Source organism: Mirounga angustirostris, unplaced genomic scaffold (assembly GCF_029215605.1).
Source record: "Mirounga angustirostris isolate CCGP_5_RB_7025 unplaced genomic scaffold, mMirAng1.0.hap1 SCAF_12, whole genome shotgun sequence".
Classification (NCBI taxonomy): domain Eukaryota; kingdom Metazoa; phylum Chordata; class Mammalia; order Carnivora; family Phocidae; genus Mirounga; species Mirounga angustirostris.
In genome coordinates this window covers 15,925,621-15,947,455 of record NW_026991720.1, presented here as the reverse complement: position 1 = coordinate 15,947,455, position 21,835 = coordinate 15,925,621, and the positions used below count along the sequence as shown (strand labels likewise).

Sequence of the window (21,835 nt, the reverse complement as noted above, 5' to 3'; positions counted from 1 at the left end):
TTTTTTGTTTTTTCCATTCTCCCCACCCAGGAACCTCTTTCTCTCTCCTCTATACATCCACCTTGAAATACCATCTCAAACAATATACAACTCAGAGTATCCATCTGTGCCAGACTGAAAAAATAGTTCTCCCATTTCTAAATGAAGACAACATTTCTTCTGTATCTCTGAGTACTGAGACAAGTCTCTATAGATATACATATGTTTATATAGACTGATCTGTATAAAGACAGATCTAGCTACCTAAGAGTAGAGATCCTTCTAGGTATAGATTAATAGACAAGATATGATTCCTTGCTCTCAAGTTCTACTAAAGTCCTAGTAATGGTTATAGGTAAAAAGATATGTGTGTATATTGGTGGGGAGAGGTTTAGAGACTTTGAATAACACAGAGTGCACTGACACTAGGGCAAATAATCTACACAAAAGGAAGACACTTGCTTATAAAAATGTTTTGAAACAGTAAGGAAGTTATAAAGATGTATCTCATGTAAATGTCCTTACAAATTCAGAAAGGAAAAAGAACTCTGAACTGTCTCTCCCTGAAAATCTTCATGATAATAATAGGTAGAATTTGTCTTGGATGGTTTAACTGTGTGCTGTCCAAGAAGCATATGGCTATTGAGAACTTGAAATGTGGTTAACACTAATTGAGATGTCCTGTCAATGTAAAAGTCACAGCAGACTTTGAATACTCAGTGTGAAAAAGAAAATGCAAACCACCTTACTGATAGTTTTTATACTGATTACATGTTGAGATGGTAATATTTTTTGATATATTTGGTTGAACAAAATACGGTACTAAAATTAAAATTACCTATTTATTTTTACTTTTTTCAATGTGGCAACTAGAAAATTCAGAATTATTTTATGGCTCACATATATTTCTTATTGGGCAGTATTAGCTTGGTTAATCACCTGCTTAGAGGCAGAAGTTTAGACCCAGTCACTTCTCAATGACCTGTGAAACTGGGATTCTATGATCTCTCCCAGCAGCCAGTGTGACTTAAAATTCTCACAATTTGGTGAACTAAAAGACTATGAGGGTAGATGAAATCATGCTTCATCTGTCCCACTATTAACGCGGCTGACCAGGGCCAAGGCCTCCACTGATTTATAGTTGGTTAGCTCCTCCTGACCTCTCAGCCAACAGATACTTTGATCAACCTGACTTAACAGTTTTTGAAATAGGGATGGGAGTGGGGAAAATGTTGAGGTGAGAGTCCCTATCGGGGACAATACCCAAACCCGAAGGTACAAGAGCTAAGGCCTGAGGGCACAGGTTTGTTAGGACCTGCCACCTGAAATAAGACTGAAATGAGAACATGCACACGCACGCACCCATACATACCTGCCTCCTCCTGGCTCTTCGTTCAAGGTTTCTAAAGATAAGATGACCTAGTTTCATAACCCAGTTTAACCCAATCCCGCATGAAGACTCTGTTTCCCTAATCTTGTCCCTGAACAAAGTGGTGAGGTGGTGTATAACTGTGTTATGTTTCTACCTGCCTAAGAGAAAGCACTTCTTTTCTTAGCATTGTCAACTAGAGGAAAGAAAATATGGTCTGGATTTAGAATCTGGCTTTGTTTGTGTTGAACCTATTTTCCACAGCCCTCAGGATTGGAGGAAATTTTCCAAGGAGGGAGGAAAAAAAATGAACTGAAATTAAAATCGACATCAAAACCAACATGCCCTTTAAGAAAGATCTGGATGGCTTTTCCATCATTACTTTGAAAGTTGTTTTAGGCAGTGTAATGGGCAAAAACAAATTATAAAACAGTGGAGAGAGAGTAAGACCCACCTCCTTGCTCCCTGCTATCATACTAAAAAGTAGAAAGAAATCTCTAAGTACAAATTAAGTCTCCACCATAGAATCAGGCATGCGACATTTAAGAGAAGACACACATTATCTATACAACAGACATACTTCTGAAGGATCTAACTCACTCTAAACCGGAAACTTGGATTCCAGCCCAGGGGATGAGAATATTTTTTTTCCTTTTTGAGTATTACTCCCTTTCTGGCAATTTAGCTTGTTTTCCCCAAAACTGGCTTGGCCAATATGCATGACATGGTGCCCATGGGAGCAGCCCCTGTAGGTTGTCCCCGTGAAGGTGAAGAGGGGGTAAATTGGGAGGAATGAGATCAGACCACTGTTGTGCTTTAAGACTTAACACAACGCATCATACCAGGAAAGAGATTTTAAAAGAGTTACCTGGGGTTCAAATAGCATAAACCCATATATTTTTCAAAAAGCAGCTTTGGACTCTTTGTCTACCAATCCTTTCAGGAACTGGAGATTATCTAAAGCTGGTCAACTCCCAGTAAAATGTCCCCTTCTCACTGATTGAACAGAAAAGCTGCAATCAATTTGTCCCCTGACATCTGTAGCCAGATAGTGGGTAGGACTATGATGCTGTGCTCTCCATTGTGAAGAAGAAAAACCAAGCAGAAAACACTGTCCCTTCCTTCAAGGAGCCTGAAATTGAACTGAGGACCTACAATAAGAAAGCAACTAAAACCCACTAATTTGGTTCTAAGGTTTATAAGACAGTGCACCGTGGATAGAGGTACTTTGAGGAAACAAAGCAAAAAGTGAGCACGATAAACAGAATTAGTTCAGTTGAACAGATGAGCATGACCTGTCACAGAGCAAGAGAGGAAATCTCTATAGGAAATAGCAATTTCCATATGTGCCTACTGTTGTCACTAGAAGGCTCAGGTGCCATAGTGAAGACTGATTTGGCTACTCTCCACACATCAACATTCAGGGTTCTATCCCTGACATGCATGGAGGGGCAGGCTTATGCTCAGGCTGCTGGAGTGCATGTTCATGAAAAGTCACCAAGAAAATGAGCTCATGTGAGACAGAGAATCTGGTAAGTCATAACAACTATTTGAGTAAATCACAGCACTGACTTTGAGGACCAGCTAAAAATAAAAGAGGGATAATATATATCACTAAGTAAGGAAATGAGAATATAAATACTTTAAGGAAATTATTAAGTCTGCGTACACGTCAAACCAACGTATACACCTGGCCAAAGTACACAGGTGCCTACAATCTAGGCTCACCAAATCAGCACCCTTCTGTGTCTCAGGCACCCCCACCAGTAGGCTGCTCCTCAAAGCCCTTTGCACAAAGATATTTAGGAAACAGCTGTGCCCCTTTCTGAAGACTTTGGCATGAAGTCAAAAACAGGACCCCTTGGGATTCTACAATAAGTATAAACGTAGGGACTAAGTTTTCATTCCAGCTTTTAATTCACCCTGAATTGTCTTGCAACTTCAGATGCACCATGAACAGCTTCGGTATCTGTTTTCTCACGGGTGAAATGCAGAGAGGGGAGGTGACATAAGTCAGGGGGTCAAAGTCCTATAGACCTTTGAGATGATCCTCATTCCCCTAAGCCCTCCCCCTCATCTGGGAGATGCATACAAGGCTCCAAACCAAATCAGAGATCAGTAAATAGTAAGAGTGAATAAGTGAAGATTGATAATTTCAGTGCCTTTAGTCCAGAACAGTGGGCTGATAGAGGCGGGGAGGCGGTCATGCTGTTTTTCCACAGGGGCCAGGCAGGGTGTGGGATGAGGGAACGGCAGAGACAGATCCAGCCAGTGGCCTGGGCTTACACTTTAATCCGAACAAAGAAAATCCTGGTTCAGCAACTTGAACAGACCAGCAAACCTTAGGTGACATAAATGAAACTGGTGAAAGCACATTTGTTAGGAAAAGCCAAAAATTGTGAGGCAAGGGCAAGTCTTAGCCAAAAAAACAAAAATAAAAACAAAACTTTAAAATGTTTTTAGCCATCTTCCTCTCTTCTGAGAAAAATGTTTTACATGATCATAATAAGGAAATGTAGTTGTTGGTCACTGCTCGGTTCACTAACAGCAAAAGCAGCCCACAGTTAATTTTTTTTTCACTGTCACATCTTTATAGCTCCTTGCACGTCAGATCTTCAAATATGCCCTCAGATGGAGTATCTTCAGAGGAGGCTTTCAGCATTCCCTCCATTGTTAAATATCCCCAAAGTGTTTCCTGCCATGCCGTAATCTCACCGGGGCACCAGGACAGGGTGCCCACGATCAAAGGAGAGGGAGGAAGAGAGAACTTGGTTCTTACTTGCTCTTCCCCTGCTGTGTAGTGCAGCGTCCCACCACTGGCCCAGAATACCATTCTGATGAAATATTAGAGTGCATACATCTCTACGGGAATCAGAAATAATACCTTCTTGCCAAGCTTCGGCCCAAGCAGGACACTTCTTTTTAAAAGCCTTTTCTGATAACTATTTCCACCGTCAAATAGGGATGGAGCATCCTTCCTGGCGCTCCACGCCTCTGGGCCCCTCTATTCCAGGTGCCACCACCCTATATGCTTGCTGGTGACTTCTTGTCTGCCGCCTGCTTCCCAAGCTTCTTGAAGCAGGAACCCCACCTTCCTCCCCTCAGAGTCCCAAGGAACCAGCACAGGCTCCAGCGCAAAGCAGGGACTCAAATGTGTGATGAATTAAGGAATTCATCCACTGTTTTCTTTCTGACTAAATAAATCTGCAGGCTGTACCGTTTACAAAGAACTTTCACACTTACTGCCATGTTTGATCCTAATAATGCCCAGGAAGTCTCCCTTAGAGAGGGGCCACAACTGTCCCCGTCTACTGATGAGGACACTCAGACTGAAAGAAATCAAGTGACTTGACTAATGTCACACATGGGGCAAAAGGATTTAATGACTTTTTCTATGTCAACAATTTAAACTACCCTTCATTAGAATCCTGCCTCTCAGACAGGGTCCTACTACTCTAGGTCAGAGGATTGTTTAGGCATCATGAACATTAAATCCACTGGTTTGGGTCCCTGACTCACAACATTCTCGTAACTGGACCAGGAATGTTGCTCTTTGATCTTATTTATCTGCTTGTTTATACGTTTAGTTCTTGTTGATTATATAAACACGGGTATGAATATATTCTATATTCCATTATGATTTAAGAGTTTACCAAGTAACTGGCCTGGACTAAAGGGAAGCTCCAGGAGACGAGCATTCTTCCTGAGCACCAATGCAGAGTACTGAGTGAAGAATACAATACCAGAGTATTCCAAGACTCTTATCAAGGAAGAAGCTGCATCTCAATTAAGTCCAATCTTCTGCCAGGTACGCATACATGGGCATGTGTCCAGAATGTAAAATAAGAATGTCAGTAAGTGTGTGCTTGGGAGAGAGGAAGAATTGTTTTAATATAAAAGGACATTAAATCATGACATATAGGCTAAAAAAATATTTTAATCAAAAAAAAAAAAAACAACTCTTTTCCCACCCTGCCATGCTCTTTCATATGGGAGAACATGAATTATCCTCACTGTTCAATTCAACCACAAATGCTAAACAAGAATCACCATCAAGACCAGACCGGAAAAATTTTAGGGCAGGCCTCCTCTACCTTCAAGCTGCTCCTTACATTCATCCCTTCAGGAAGAGACAAAGCCTTTCAGTCCACAGTGATAGATGTCTTTTTGACCAAGAACTTGACTCACCAAAGAACCTCAATAAATGTATTCTGATTGATTTAAGAACTTCAGAATGCAATCTTCAGCTCATGTTAATAGTTTCTGTGGATGTCTTTTGGTTAAAATTGGTGACTATATCAATTTTATAGACAGGAGGGCATGAAGTACGTAAAATATAAAATGAAATCATCTTCTGTCAGGGAGAAACAAACAAACAAACAAACAAAAAAACCAAAAAACATAAAAGCAAGCTCCTAAAAGGAAAAGAAGGCAGTTTGAGCTGAGGAAATTAAGCTTAGATGACACGAAGTTGCTAAGGGTAAGCTCTATTCATCGTCGAGTTGGCAAGAACAATAGAGCACGTGCACAGAGATACTTTTTATCTCACAGCTGCAAACCCAGGCAGTAGCACCTCAAACGATTCATGGAGTTTTTATTTTAGTCTGGAATGCATCCGATTTCATATACAGGAGCTATGTTGCTGGAGGTTTGAGAATGGAACTATGGCTTAGGTATCTGAAGATGGGTCGGTGAGCAATATTGGAAATGATTAAGTCTTACTTTGTAGCCATAGCGATCCTGAGAATGAGAGAGACACACATACAATTGAATTACGTTGAAATGAAAAAGCCAACACCTACACTCCAGTCCAGAGTCGCTCTGGGCTCCTTCGCTGGACCATTTGCCACAGGAAGGCTGAGGGGATGTGCAGGAGCCAGGTGCTGCAGGCCTGCCCGGGAGATTGCTTTCCTGCAGCCAGAAGAAAAAAAAAAAAAAAAAAAAAAAAAAACACACACAAAGAAAAACCAACATCAGAAGGTCATACACAGCGAAAAATTTCCCTGGGGTAAAAACAATGCCTGAGTTAGTCTTCCGCATGCAAAAACCTTTGCAAATGTATTGGAATCTATGTCTCTGAAGTGCATGACCAAGATAGAGGGTGGCAGGTCTCAAAGACGGGGAGACTGAGGGGACCACTTTGGGGGGGCAGCATTGCTTCAGAAATAGAAATTAAAATGTAAGCCCCTATTCAGGGTAGAGGGCAGAATGCAGGTCTCTCCGTTTACAAAAAAAAAAAAAAAAAAAAAGACAAGGGCCTGGGTGGTGATAATACTTGGACAATTTTAAAGCTGTCAGAGGCTAAAGGCAAGAAAAGTAGGCTCCTGGGGTCTTCTATTGAAATTCCTCCATTTCCCAACAAAGTGTTCTCCAAGCGGGTCACAGCACCAAGTTCAGTCTTGCTCCTCTCAAGAACATCCTTAAAGTTCCAAATGGGAAAAGACTGATTGGTAGCTGCCAAGAAACAGCACATGCTGAAAGAACACTATCTTACCAAGGCCCACGGAAAGATAAAACCAAAACACGTGGCTTAGATTAGGTTTGTAACGTGGAACACAACAGAATGCTGGTCAGAAAGGAGGGAATGAATCAGGAGAGGTTGAGAAAGTCAGCCCTGACCTTGGTCTGCAAAGATAAGAAATGAGAGGAGTTGCTTTAGCAAGCAAATATGACAATGGCAGGGTAAAGGGAAGGGAAGGGAGATGAGAGCCTGGTGGACTGAATGAGAACAGCAAGATCGAGGAAGAAAGCAGGGAGATCTTGTGATACCATCATTAATAATGTTAAGTTCAATTTCTGCACAGCTCCATGAAAAATGCCAGACAAGGGTCTCAAGCTTCAATGTAAGTGCTGATTAATGAATTAACTAACTGGCTCCCTGGAAAGGAGAGGGGTTTTCCCTCCACAGGACTGTCCACATGTGCTTTGAGAATCACCTGAACTAGAATCAGGTGGGTCTTGTGACCCTGCAGCTGAGCCCTGAGTAGGTCTGAGGCTGAGGCCCAGGAATCTGCATTGACACATGCTTCCTTCTGTAAGCTAACTTTCAAACTGCTCTGTGGGAGTGTGGAAGGACTTTAAAGAGGATAGGAAATGGAGAATCTCCCATATGCACCCTCAGGAAAGTGAAATTTAAGAACTTAGAGACTGATTTCAGGTTAATGCCTAATTTCCAGAAGACTGGAAAGCTATCCCTCAACCAATGAACATCTACCAAGATTGTCTCCCCATCCTCAAGCCGCTGAACTTGCTGCTTGGACTCAGGCTAGACTCCCTGCACTTCTGGCCATAAAAACAGCCCACCCCAAACTGTTAATGGACTTGCCTGGGGCTTGCTACAGTTTTTGTGTCCTGAATTGCAACTCCTGAGCTATTCTCAAATAAACTCAATTTCTGGTAATTCGAGCTTGCCTTGGTTTCCCTCTTTATTTAGGTTGACAAGAGCAAGTACGTTTGGGCAAGTGGGGGAGTATTAACTTACCCAGGCCCATCAAGGGGGTGGGGAAGCCCTGAAGGAAAGCATCAGCAACTTCATTATGTACTTTACCCCCATTAGCTCTCAGCATCCTATCTCAGAGGATGTGAACACTGCAGTAAGAATCTGCCGTCTCGGACACTGGACCTGCAGACACACAGGGTCCCCAGGGAGGCCCAGATCCTCAGACTCCTTCACCCATCTCACTATACAGAGGAACAAGGCTGCTGACAGGTAGATGGGGGAAAGGAAGGCAGTGATGGCCAGATATATGGTGAATCCCATCAGGACTGAGCCCCTGAAGGGAAAGGAACTTGCCCAGGAAAGGGGGAGGAGTGAGAGCAGAATGTAAAAGCTCCATTGGAATCTAAAGGCAGATAATCTCTCTGTTCTGTTCACTGATTTCTGCAAACTCCACCCAGAAATGGGATTTGTAATTGACCAAGATCAACAGTAACCCCAAAACTCAAAGAAAGGCTGGGTAGAATACAGAAAAGAATCCAAGATCGTGCAGCCACTGATTAATGGTCAAGTATGTCTAAGAGCTCAGCAAGTGCCCGGCCCTTTTTCCCCCTCTCTTATATTCCCACACAGGAAGTCTCAGAAATAACATCAAGGTCTTTAGTAGTTGGAAGTGATCCCACCGAACTTGCCAGTAGCCTACTTTCAGAAGCTCCCACAGGGTCACACACAATGTACTTGCTTTATGTAATCCTCCAAAGAGTCATTACAAGTGTGTAGACCTTTAATGAAGACATTCCGATGACAATTTTCTCTTTCCTCACTTTCGTCAAGGCAAATAATTAACATCAATTTTGGCCCCTTCACTGACACCAACCCTTTTGGATTCCCAGATCCAATTACAAAGTTGGCAGACAGGTGGGGGGTGGGGAGTGGGAAGCTGGGGGTTCCTCCAATATCAAGCAATTCTTAGACACCAGCAGGGTGTCCCAGAATTCAACTTAATTCTGACACTACCTAACCAGAGCTAGCATCGGATTCCATGGGCTTAGCGTTCAGTCCTACAGGACCACTCCCCACCCCCACTTCAGATGCCAGTCACAAGCCCCGGGCTGTTACCTGGGCTTCTGGCCAACCAGCTACAGATCAGAGGTTCCAATGACCTCCTCCTTAGGTTTGATTCATTTGTTAAAGTGGCTCACAGAACTGACAGAAACACTTAATGTTTACCCATTTATTAAAGGAGATGATAAAGGATATGAATCAACAGTCAGACAAAGGGATACAGAGGGTGAAGTATGGGGAAGGGGTGTGGGGCTTCCATCCCCTCTCCAGAGGCCTCACTCTCCCAGCGCCTCCACCTGCTCACCAACCTGAAAGTTCTCTGAACCCCATCCTGGGTTTTTATTGAGGCTTAATTATATAGGCACGATGGATTAAATCATTGGCCATTGGCAACTGATTCAACCTTCAGCCTCTCTCTCCTCCCTGGAGGGAATGAGGGCTAGGATGGAAAGTTCCAACCCTCCCATCACAAGATCAGTCCTCATGGCAAACAGCCCCCACCCTTGGGTGGGGTGCAAAGCCACCTTCATTAACATAATGAAAAACACCTCTTTCGCCCTTATCACAGGTTTCAGGAGTTGTGAGCAGAGGTCTGTGGATGAAGACCAAATACATCCAGATGGCCAAATACATATTGCTTATAAATCACAATATCGCAGCCCTTCACCCCAAAGTATATTCTGTTCCACTGTGCAATAAGCCAAGAACACTGGAAGATTCTTATATGGTGCTCCTTCATGGCCCATGCATTTTTCTCCACCTGAGTTCAAGAACTTGTGTAACGTTTTTCTTTAGGACTTTTCTCTGGCTTTGAAGCAGGCTGTGTGTGATTCTGAGTCACGGCTTCCATCACAAGAAAATCAGATCTCTGCAGCATCAGAATCTACAGGTCCCACCTTTGAATCCTTAAAACACAACTTAAATGTCAGTGTTCTAACAAAAGATAATAAACAGTGCCTGAGCACAAGGCCGTGGAAGGGCTGAAGAATTCCTCAATCTTGGGTTAATGAGGAAAATACAAGTCCCTCATCTTTTCATGAATAGCCACAGAGAGCTGTGGTCAGAATAAAAAAGAAGGGAGGGAATACAATTCTGCTGGCCCAGTGGACATCACAGGACAAATGAGCTGAACTCTCCAGAAGCTGGAGACTGACCATCAAAACCTATGTTCCTAATTAAAACCGCCGGGAGGGACACACTGCCGAAATAACCAGATTAGGGCGCGAGGGCTGTGTGTGTCTCCAGAAGAGCAACGTGGCAATAAGAGAACAGACATACAAACCTTCGACCCTGACTAAGCCCTGCAAGGAAAGTACAGTCAAATGGCACTCTTTCCCAGCCAGTGAATAGAAACAATTAAGTAAGGGCTTTTGCTGCTTATTTATTCCTCATTGTCGGTACAAATTTAAGGGTGGTTTTCTGTGACATGAATAGGGGGAAATTGTATACGTACGACACAGATAAACACTGATTAGGAGGAAAATAAGTAAGAGCCATCAAAGCGGTACCGGTATATAACTGTTAAGGGGCCTCACAAGAGGTTATTACATAAGAAGGAGAATTGGAGAAAGGTCTGTAGGAACTACAGTGAGGTAGGAGGCGACTTCTGATTACAGCTTTTTCCATCTTTATAAACAGCTGTGTGAGAACATCCTTTTCTCCAAGAGCTCATGTATGTATACACCTTTTGTTCCAAAATAAGAAAGCAATTTCATTATTTCTCAGACCTCAAATAAAATTAGTGTAAGTTAGTTTTCTATGTGCGTTCATCTTGGTTGTAGGAGATGACATTTCAGAGTGGTAGAATTTGGGGTGTGTTGAGGTGGCAGGGGTTTTATGTTACAAGATGCTCCGGTAAGAAAATCAATGGGGTTTCAGCTTCTCATTTTTTTCCTCCTGCCCAGAATCCTCCCAAACCTAGAGTCAGTGAGACAGTGAGATCCTTCCTATTAATTTTACAACAGCACTTTGTTGGGATGGTTATAACGGCAAAAGAATCTTTGAAAAGGACAACTGGGATATTAACTGTGAAACAGATATACGAAAAGAAAATATTCTATAATGCAGTTCCAGCCGCACAAAGTCACGGTTAATGTCAATTACCTGCCATGAAAGACCTCAAACATATTTAAAGTATAAAAGCCATCATACATTTTAAATAGCATTCTATTATTTCCTTTACTTCATTCAATAAGACTACAAACTCCTAAAGGACAGGGCTCAATTCATCTACTAATCTTATTACATTCTAGCCCTGGAGTAGACACAGCAAATATACTATAAATGCTTTCTGAGTTAATGAATGAACTTGACCAAAAAGCTAAGCAAAACAGCTTGCTGATTAGATCAAGGGTTGAGAAATCTGATTAGGAAGATTTGAATTATTTCCCAGCCTGTGCATTTCAGTGATACACTTTGCAGAGAGGGTCAGAAATCCTTCAAAGCAGCCCTTTAAAGAAAAAGGCAAAAGAGGTAGAATTCAGGGTTAAGAAGCCTAAGAGACATCAAAACGGCTTTGTGATCAATGTAAAATAAAATCCTATTGCAGTAACATTTGTAAAGGGCATAGGGTAGTGGTAATATTTTTATAATGTATTTATTGAAAGATATGTGTGGCATATACTCTTCACAAAGAGAATTTTTTAAAATTTATGGGAAAACATGTAAGTGGTTATTTAGCCAGGATACCCTCTAATTATCCATTTTGCAATTTTCTCTCAATTTGCTCTGGTTCCACCCTGATTCCAAGTTTATAAGGCTCCTATATTCAATCCATCCCCATCTTGCCAACTCCCTTTCTGGGTGATTCTATGAATAGAATAGAATGAGGACCCCGCCTGCTGAGCAGAGAAGCACCAGAGAATCAAGAGTTTCCCTTAGCCAGGATGTCTCCTAAGAGAAGCAACTGACACATTAGAGATTGGTGAACTCATCTCCTTGTTTTAGAAAAAGAAGCAGCTGTCTAGAAAGGTACTCCATACCTTGGTTTAATTCTCCAAGTGCCTCAAAAGGGATCTTAATCACTGTGTATGTGTTGGTGTGCTTTCCCCCATATGCTATTTTGGTAGTTTGTTTATATTCAAAGCAGCCCACAATGCTCCTTGGTTGATCTAGACGAGATGCCTGCACTGTTAAGGATAATTCACATGCTTTAAAAAAAAAAAAAAATTGTCCGAAGCTCCACACAAACTCCAAATATCCCACTAGAGATTTATTTAGGGGAACAAACCTTGTGTAATTATTTGAGCCTAAATCCTAATCCATATTACATATGAACGCAAAGTAGTTTTTGACAATTTTAATGTACACTGAAATTTTTGAGAACGTAATTATTATTGAAACAAAGGTTGTTTTTAGTTTCCTACGGGTTGTAAGTCATTCAAAAAATTGCTTCTGGTGTTGAATCTTCAACACGGTATGCCTGTATTACTCATGTTTTCAGCTGTTACTTTCACAGTGATTCTCCGAGAGCGGTGCTCAACCTTGGCCTGTGGTGGAGCTTGACATCAGTCTACTTAAAAGTTTTCCAGGTATTTCTAATGAGTATCCTGGGTTGAGAGCCACTGTTCTACATAGATGTGCAAGCATGTGACTATTTCATTACATCTGCAAATGTGACTAAGCCCTGGCATTTACCCATTGAAATATATTCATCCATTCAACGATGTATTTACTGAATGTCTATTTTATACCAAGCACCGTTCTAGATGCGTAAGATGAATGAATGAATAAAACAGATATAAATTACTGCCTTTGGGAAGCTTATATTCTAGCAGGAAATACATTTTGCCAGCTACAGAATCATTTTACAGATCTTACATATCCCTCACAACAATGAGGGAGGTACTTTTATTATACCCTATTTTATAATTTTTAAAAAATGATACTACATGGGGGCGCCTGGGTGGCTCAGTCGTTAAGCGTCTGCCTTCGGCTCAGGTCATGATCCCAGGGTCCTGGGATCGAGCCCCGCATCGGGCTCCCTGCTCCTTGGGAGCCTGCTTCTCCCTCTCCCGCTCTCCCTGCTTGTGTTCCCTCTCTCGCTGTGTCCCTCTCTGTCAAAATAAATAAATAAAATCTTTAAAAAATAAAAATAAAAATAAATTAAAAAATAAAAAAATAAAAAAAAGATACTACAGAACAGTTGTGTGTCCAAAATCACGCAGAGGGGAAGAGGTACAAGTGGGATTTGAACCCAGGCGTCTAAATCCAGATTGTATATACCTAACCATGACACAAACCCACACTTCTATGAAATTTTGCCAGCACACACGTGTATAGCAAAAAGACATACAATGCTCTTACTATGCCAAATTTCCAACTGCCTCAATTATAAATGTCCCATCTCCACAACCAGAACATAAGCTTCTCCTAGGAAGAGGCCAGTCTGGGAGGCACTCAAGTGTACAGATTAAGAACCCACTTGACCTTACCAATCACTAGCTATATAGTCAAGGTGCTTGAACTCTCTTAGCCTTGGTGTCCTTATATGTAAAATAAGAGCAACATTACCGAACTGAGAGACAATTTTAAAAGAAGTGTGCAGGGGGCACCTGGGTGGCTCAGGTGGTTAAGTGTCTGCCATGATCTCCAGGTCCTGGGATCATGAACTCCAGGTCCTGGGATGGAGCCCCATGTCGGGCTCCCAGCTCGGCGGGGAGTCTGCTTCTCCCTCTCCCTCTGCATCTCCCCCTGCTTGTGCTCTCTCTCTCTCTCAAATGAATAAATAAAATCTTTAAAAGAAAAAAAAAGAAGTGTGCAGGATGCTTGGCACATAGTAAACAGAAAAAAATATTCACTACCATTATTATTCTCCTACATATATTGGCAGCCCCACAGCATTTGGCCAAAGCTAGGTATATGGTAAATCTCTGAATACATATGTGCCTTTTATTTGATTCCTGTCAAATATTCCAAGTTCCCTGAACACTTCCGTTCATTCAATAAACATTTAACAAGCCTCCATTATGTGTCAGACAGTTCAAAGGGGTTATTCAAACAGAAGGTTCTTCTTCAACTCATGGTAAATAATTCCATGATTGCCAAAGGAATCATTCATCCCCCACAACCTGCCTACCTGCCCAGTGAAAATTAAAAAGCACCATGCTCTCCCCTCTGACAAATTTACCAACGTGTTTTTTTAAATGCCATTAAAATTATTAATTTAATTATATTCATGTAAATGAAAGCAATACCAAAAAAGGCATTTTTTGTTGTTGCTGAACCTGTAAAGCACCCGGGCTGCTAAATGCCCCTGAGAACTTGTGAACTCATCTGTTAAACAGGATTTATTTCCCAAGCCTAATTCATCGTAACTACATTCCTACAGCAAGGCCAGCATTGGCTTGTTGTGAGATGTGGCAATAAAACTCACTTTAAAACAAGGAGAGAGATTTCCCAACTGGGATTCATCAGGAGTTAATCACATTCTTCTTAAGGTATCGGTTGAGGGGAAAAAAGTAAACCTTGGGAATGGAGAAAAAGAATCATACTGTTATGGGTTGAACTGTGACCTTATTTGGAGACAGGGTCTTGACAGAGGTAATCAAGTTAAAATGAGGCCGCAAGGCAGGTCCTAATCCAATACGGCCGATGTCTTTATAAAAAGGAAAAATTGGACACAGACACAGAGGGAAACACTGTGTGAACATGAAGGCAGAGACCAGGGTGATGGGTCTACAAGCCAAGGAAGGCCGAAGGTTGCCAGCCAACAGCCAGCCGCTAGGGGAGAGGCCCCAAAGAGATTCTTCCTCACAGACCCCAGAAGAAACCAACCCTGCCAGGCCCTTGATCACAGATTTTTAGTCTCCAAAACTGGGAGACAATTCATTTCTATTGTTTGAGCCACCGAACGTGTGGTACTTCATTACAGCAACCCTGGCAAATACACATACTTCAAAAACAGACCCAAAGTTTGGCTATAGTATGATAGGGTTTGGCTAAGTTCAGAATGTTGACTTCTCTTTTCCAATTGCCCCATGGAACTTTGGGTACCTTCCTGTCATAATGCTACCTTTCAGAAACTAATAATATTTAAACAGAAACACATTACTATGAAAAACCAATGTTCAAAACAACATTCTCATACAAATAGGTAGTGAGCATCTGACAAAGTTTTATTTAACTCATTAAGGAGGTAGCCAGCAGCAAAGACAAATGCAAAATCAAAGCGTGTATAAGAAATGGAGATTTTTGATAGTCAGAAAAGAAGTATCTAAAACGATTGTAAATAAAACAAATGAGCAAAGAGGAAACAAAGAGAGAGGCAAACCAAGAAACAGATTCTTTACTATAGAGAACAAACTGATGGTTACCAGAAGGGAGGTGGGTGAGGGGATAGGTAAACAGGTGATGGGGATTAAGGAGGGCAATTGTAATGAGCACCCGGTGATGTACGGAAGTGTTGAATCACTATATTGTACACCTGAAACTAATATTACTGTATTATTAATATTGCTGTATGTATGAATTTAAATAAAAACTTTTAAAAATACAAAATAAAATAAAATAATTGCTAAATCAGATGTAAAATTAGTTATCTTTCTACAGGTCGATCACAACTTATCAGTTTTTCATAGGTTAACCTCTTGTATCTTATGGGGATATAAACTGTTTAGCACCTCTATCAGTTTGGGATTATTAAGCAAATATACAGAGACAATGAAATTACAGTGCCCAGAAGTATCAGTTAAGAGTCTGTTACTCAGTAACAAGGTTCTACTTCTACCGGAGCTGGCTAATTAGAATATGTTCTAGTGAGATAAATTAAACAAATAATAAACTTAAATAATTTTAAAAAGTCAAATAACCATTTTTCCATTGTCAAAATTTGGAATAATTTTATTTTCACTACTCATGGTTCAAGTTATTATATAGAATTCCTGTGTAGCTCTACACATGTCTGGAATATTCTAGAAAATCTCCTAAAATAAATTATCTCACACCCCAAATAATAATAATAACGATTTATTCCCTATCTTCTTCAATTTCCATAATTTTAGCTATTTTCACTCAGCTTGGAAACTGATTCTGAGATGGACGTGTTCAGGTTTACTGGAAAGTTTGTGGGTAGAGCTTGTGAGGGAAGCAGAACCGGCAGTGAGAAGCTGAACTGTGATGCACTTGCCACAAAGTCTGCAGCTGATCGAATGTGAGGTTCTGGAGCTGGAATGGCCCTTCAGAGCTGTTCTAATTTCAGGCAGAGACGAGACCTTGCAACTCCACATCCACCAGTCTTTGGGTATGGGCCGCCCCTTGGGAGAGCATAACCACAGGCTAGAGATTCTCTTACACAGGTGCCATGTCTGAGAAGGGGCGCTGCTGTAGACCATCGGCAGCCAAGGCTCCCGGAAGCTGGAAAGAGGAGCACTTTGGTCTTGGGAAGGCATGTGGGCAGCAAAATAAGCATCCACTACACACTTCTAATACTCATGACAAACTTAGGAAATGGGTAATTTTATCATGCCCGTTTTGCTAATGGAAAAACTGACATTAAGCAGTTGGAATAACTTATATAAGCCATACAGCTAAATAAGTAATAAGGCCAAGACTGGAGCCCAGATGTCTGGCTCCAAAGGCTCCATCGCTCAGCATACCCTCTGACAGGGAAAGAGAGAAGGATCCAGAGATAGTGCAAGATCTGGGTGTGCAATGGACTGAAAGTGGCCATTGACAATGCCCTGGTGTCAGGCTGGCTGAAGGGTATTTTAAAAATGGCAGTTGTTGAATGCTGTGATGGAAATGCTTTCTTCGTCTCCTCCATATTTTCCACCTGCAGCTGAATCTTCAGGGAAGTCTACTCCTTGTCTTAGAGGCAGCAGAGTTTTATGAATGTGGAAATTGAAGCAGCTGAATTTTACATCTAGGTCAATGAATACAGAATAGATGTTGCCTACTGGAATAGGAAGATAATCCAAAATTGAACAAATCTAGAAAAAGCATGAGCCTGAGAGCAGAAATAACCTTAAGAACATAAGCCCTCCGGGAATTCACAGAAATTTTAGGGGAAGGGATTTGGATTTCCATAGGGCTCTTCCCAGTAAAACTATCAACAGGAAAAATTTAACATTAGAGCCTCCCTCTCCATTTCCATGCTAACACTCCACTCCCTACCCGCTTCCATTTCCATCATCCTGCACCTACAATGCCTCAAACACAGTCTTGCTCAACTGGTGGTATCACTGAATAGATCACCCAACACAATTTTGTCAACTGAAGGGAGTTTAGGATGTCTCTCATAAGAGTATTTGCATTCTCAAAGGGGACTCAGAAAAATGCAAGAACTTGCATGACCCAAAGGAATGGAGTCAAATGACATTCAAAGTCGTTAAAATAATTTTCCTAAGGCACAATCCAGAATATTGTAAATACAAATGAGGTATGGGGTGGGAGGCTGGGGTTAGAAGCAGAGACCTGCTTACCTACTTTGAGGTCAGCCCTAGGCAAAATGGCTAGGTCTGCAGAGAGAGAGACCCAAGAGCATATCTATATGTTGAGAAGACACTGCCAATTTGTATCAGCGAGGGAAGGGTCCTGGCAAAAAAACTAAAGATTTTCCCCAGATTGTTCCAATAAAGAGACTGTAATAAAGCAACTAGTTAAAGGTAGGATTAGGGAACAAACCACTACCTAATCTCAAGACCTACAATAAAGCTAAAGAAACCAAGAGCATGTGGTATTGGAGAAAAGGGATATCAAGGCCCCATGAAACCAGAGAACAGGTTTATGGTTGTCTTGGTGCAGTAAACCAGAATTAGTATAAAACTAATCCAAGTCTTAGCCTTCTCTTTAGCAGACAAAAGAAGCCCAGGCACATCAATCTGTTCTCATATTTCTTATTTTTCAAATCTTTTAGTCACATTTGCAACTCTACTAAATTCTGAGATCAACTTGGCTCTCAGCTGTATCTCTGAGTGCTAGGTAGACAGCAAAGTGACTTATTTGAGGTCAAATAGCTAGTTGGTGACAAAGCCAGGAATAGAAATCAGGCCTATTCATCCATTCCAGTTTGTCTATATTATCATTGTAACCTCTGTCCATCCCATCCAGTTTGGCCTGCAGGTATACATTTTCATTTCTCTGTCTCCCTAGCAACTAACTTATCACTCCCCAAATCTTCATGTTTCATATATGTTTTGCAGGCCTACTTGCAAAAGAAAGAAAAGGAAAGAAAGAAAGGAAGAAAGGAAGAAAGAAAGAAAGATAGGTGAAGGAAGGAAGGAAGGAAGGAAGGAAGGAAGGAGGGAAGGAAAGAAAGAAAGAAAGAAAGGAAGAAAGAAAGAAAGAAAGAAAGAAAGAAAGAAAGAAAGAAAGAAAGAAAGGAAGGAAGGAAGGAAGGAAGGAAGAAAAAGAAAGAAAAAGAAAGAAAGAAAAGAAAGAAAGGAAGGGTCTGGCAGCCAGCCATAAAAGGAGGGAGGGAGGGAGAGGGAGAGAGAGAGAAAGAGGAGGGAGGGAGGGAGGAAAGAAATGTAGAAAGAAAGAAAAGAAATAATGATAAAAACTTTCAACAAACCAGAGAGAGAGAAAAAAAATGTCCTCAATGTGATAAAAGGTATGTATGAAAAATCTACACATAACATCATACATGAGGCTAAAGATCAAACCCTTTCCCCCTAATATTGAAACAAAGTAAGGAAGTCTGTTCACACCACTTCAGTTGGACATTGTACTGGAAGTCCTAGCCAGTGTAGTAAGAGAGTGAGAGAGAAAAAAAAAGTAAAGAAGAGAAAAAGCATATATGCTGGGAATAAAAAAGTAAAACTGTCTTCATTTTCAGATTGTATGACCATGTAAATCGCTAATAATCTACAAAATCTACCAAAATTAATGTGTGACTTTACAGTCATAGTATATGGAAGCTATATTCAAAATTCAACTGTATTCCTATACATAAGCAACTACAAATCGAAAAATAAAATGTTCAAAATATCATTAACAATGGCATTCAAGAACGTGAACTATTAAGGGATAAATCTAATAAAATACGTATAAGACCTTACACTAAAAGCTAGAAAACATTACTGAGAAAAATTAAAGCAGTTGTAAATGAATGAAGGTATTATATTTGTGTATTTAAAGACTCAATACTGTTTTTTTAATTTTTTTTTTTTTAAGATTTTATTTATTCATTTATTTGAGAGAGTGAGAGAGAGAGAGAGCACATGAGAGGGGGGAAGGTCAGAGGGAGAAGCAGACTCCCCGCCGAGCAGGGAGCCCGATCTGATGCGGGACTCGATCCCGGGACACCAGGATCATGACCTGAGCCGAAGGCAGTCGCTTAACCAACTGAGCCACCCAGGCGCCCTATTTTTTTAAATCTTTTTAAAGGATTTTATTTATTTATTTGACAGAGGAAGAGACAGCGAGAGAGGGAACGAAAGCAGGGGGAGTGGGAGAGGGAGATGCAGGCTTCCCGCTGAGAAGGGAGCCCAACGCGGGGCTCGATCCCAGGACCCCGGGATCATGACCTGAGCTGAAGGCAGACGCTTAACGACTGAGCCACTCACGTGCCCCAAGACTCAATACTGTTAAGAAGTCAAATTTTCCCAAAATGATACACAGATTGAACACAATCCCTATCAAAACCCAGCTGATTTTAACATTTTATAGAAATAAAAAATGACAGAAATAGTCAAATAATCTTGGAAAAAAAGTTGGAGAATTTTCACTACCCAATTTCAAGGCTTACTACAAAGACAAATACATCAAGAGTATATGATAATGAAGAAAGAACTGACAGACTGATAGAAAAAAAGAGAGATTCCAGAAACAGACCCACACATGTATCGCTTCAAAAGAGACACTGAAATCACCAGAGAAAAGAAAATCCTTTTAACAAACGGTGCTGGAAAAACTGATTATTCATACTGGGAAAAAAAAGCTTGACACCTACCTCAAACTATATACAAATAATGCTTCAGGAGGGATCACAGATATAAACCTAAAAGCTAAAACCATAAAGCTCCTAGAAGAAAACATAAGAAAACACCTTCATGCGTTGCAGTAGGCAGTGATTTTTTTTAATAGGATGCAGAAAGTTCTAACCATAAAAGAAGAAATCAATAAACTGAACTTAATCAAAAATAAAAAATGTACTTATCAAAAGACATACGAAAAGATACTACTACTCATTCTGCCATTCCCCTTCCTGCGCCAGAAATTCCGAAAAGCTGTTCCTTTTTTTTATTTTTTTAAAGATTTTTATTTATTTGACAGAGAGAGACACAGCAAGAGAGGGAACACAAGCAGGGGGAGTGGGAAAGGGAGAAGCAGGCTTCCCGCGGAACAGGGAGCCCGATGTGGGGCTCGATCCCAGGACCCTGGGATCATGACCTGAGCCGAAGGCAGACGATTAACGACTGAGCCACCCAGGCACCCCTTATTGGATTTTTTTAAGATTTAATTTTTTATATTTATTTATTTATTTTTAAAGATTTTTAAAATTTATTTGATATAGAGAGACACAGCGAGAGAGGGAACACAAGCAGGGGGAGTGGGAGAGGGAGAAGCAGGCTTCCTGCCGAGCAGGGAGCCTGATGTGGGGCTCAACCCCAGGACCCTGAGATCATGACCTGAGCCGAAGGCAGATGCTTAACGACTGAGCCACCCAGGCGCCCCAAGCTGTTCCTTTTAAAAGTGGTAAGAACACTGGCAAGGTTTGTCAAGATTATTTTTTTCAGAACTCTGGAAATGACCACTTGAGTGGAAGAGGTTGACTGCAGCCCTGGTCTTGGCTAGCCACAGGGCAGGCTGAGCTCATTGTCTTGAACTCGTGGGGGCTTCAGCACACCCCACTGACCGGGGGCTTATCCTCACGTGGCTCCCTCAGCACTGGCCATCCTGACCAAGACCTTGTCCTATTTTTCCACTGATGCCAAGATGTTCGTAGCATCATGTAGCCTTCTCCTAACGCATTAAGGTTTTGTTGTAGTTCTGTTTGCCTCCAACTCACTCAAAATTGTGATGATACTAACAAGACTAGAGTCCCCTTTTCCCCAAAAGTTTCTAGAACTTGGGCCTTAAAGCATGGGTGGGACTATGAAGGGAAGAAGTGGTAGAGAATGGGCATGAGCAGTGATTAGGACAGGCTACCCTGAGCAGGTTAACAGAGATGGGACTTAAAGTAACCTGGACTGGAAGCTTCACTCTCTCACTTAATAAATACATGATCTCTCTGTTACTTAATGTGTCTTAGATTCAATTTCCTCATCTATAAACCAGGAAGAATAATTTGTACCACGTGCGGTTATTGTGAAGATTCAATTAAGTAAGAATATTAAAGGCAACTTTCTCCTATTACTTTCTTAGAACACAGTCGAGGTTTTTTAAAAGGCATCTGTCACCATTAAATAGAGGATTAGCATCAGAAAGGGGAGAGTGAACTGGACAAAAACAACAACCACCACCAGATTCAACACTTACTAACTTTGTAACTCTGAGCAAGCCATGTTGTTAATGCTCTAAGCTTGCTCTTCCTCAACTGTAAATGAGAGTAGACTGTACCTTACAGAACATAAGACTATGAACTACCTTATAAAATAAAAATATTTATTTGTAAAGCTCCAGGGGTCCACAAAAAAAAAATCCGTCTTGAATATTGGCACTATGTGATGGAAGACAATAAAGATCTCCCTTGGATATCTGACTACAAGCTAGCCTTTACATGAGTTCATTCCTGGGTTGTCCAAAAGACTTCAAATATTTTGTATAAAGTAGCTACGTTTTTTGTTTTTTGGGTTTTTTTGGGGGGGGAGGGACCCATGAGAGGGAGAGAGTGACTCTTAAGCAGGCTCCACGCCCAGCGTATGAGCCCGACTTGGGGCTTGATTTCACAACACTGAGATCATGACCTGAACCAAAATCAAGAGTTGGACGCTTCACCGACTGAGCCACCCAGGCACCCCAAAATTAGCTATGGTTTAATAAATTTCCCTGAGTGGGCGCCTGGGTGGCTCAGTTGGTTAAGCGACTGCCTTCGGCTCAGGTCG

The 21,835-nt window shown here is 41.3% G+C and overlaps 1 protein-coding gene across 1 annotated transcript in view; it reads right to left on the bottom strand.

The window, feature by feature from the left end:
- The window catches only part of DGKI (diacylglycerol kinase iota), a 356,177-nt gene that overhangs the window by 273,381 nt on the left and 60,961 nt on the right, over window positions 1-21,835 (bottom strand). The window contains exon 2 of the mRNA XM_064574919.1: window positions 6,151-6,259. The gene's annotated coding sequence lies outside the window, so the exon portion shown is untranslated. The remainder of the gene's footprint in view (window positions 1-6,150; window positions 6,260-21,835) is intronic.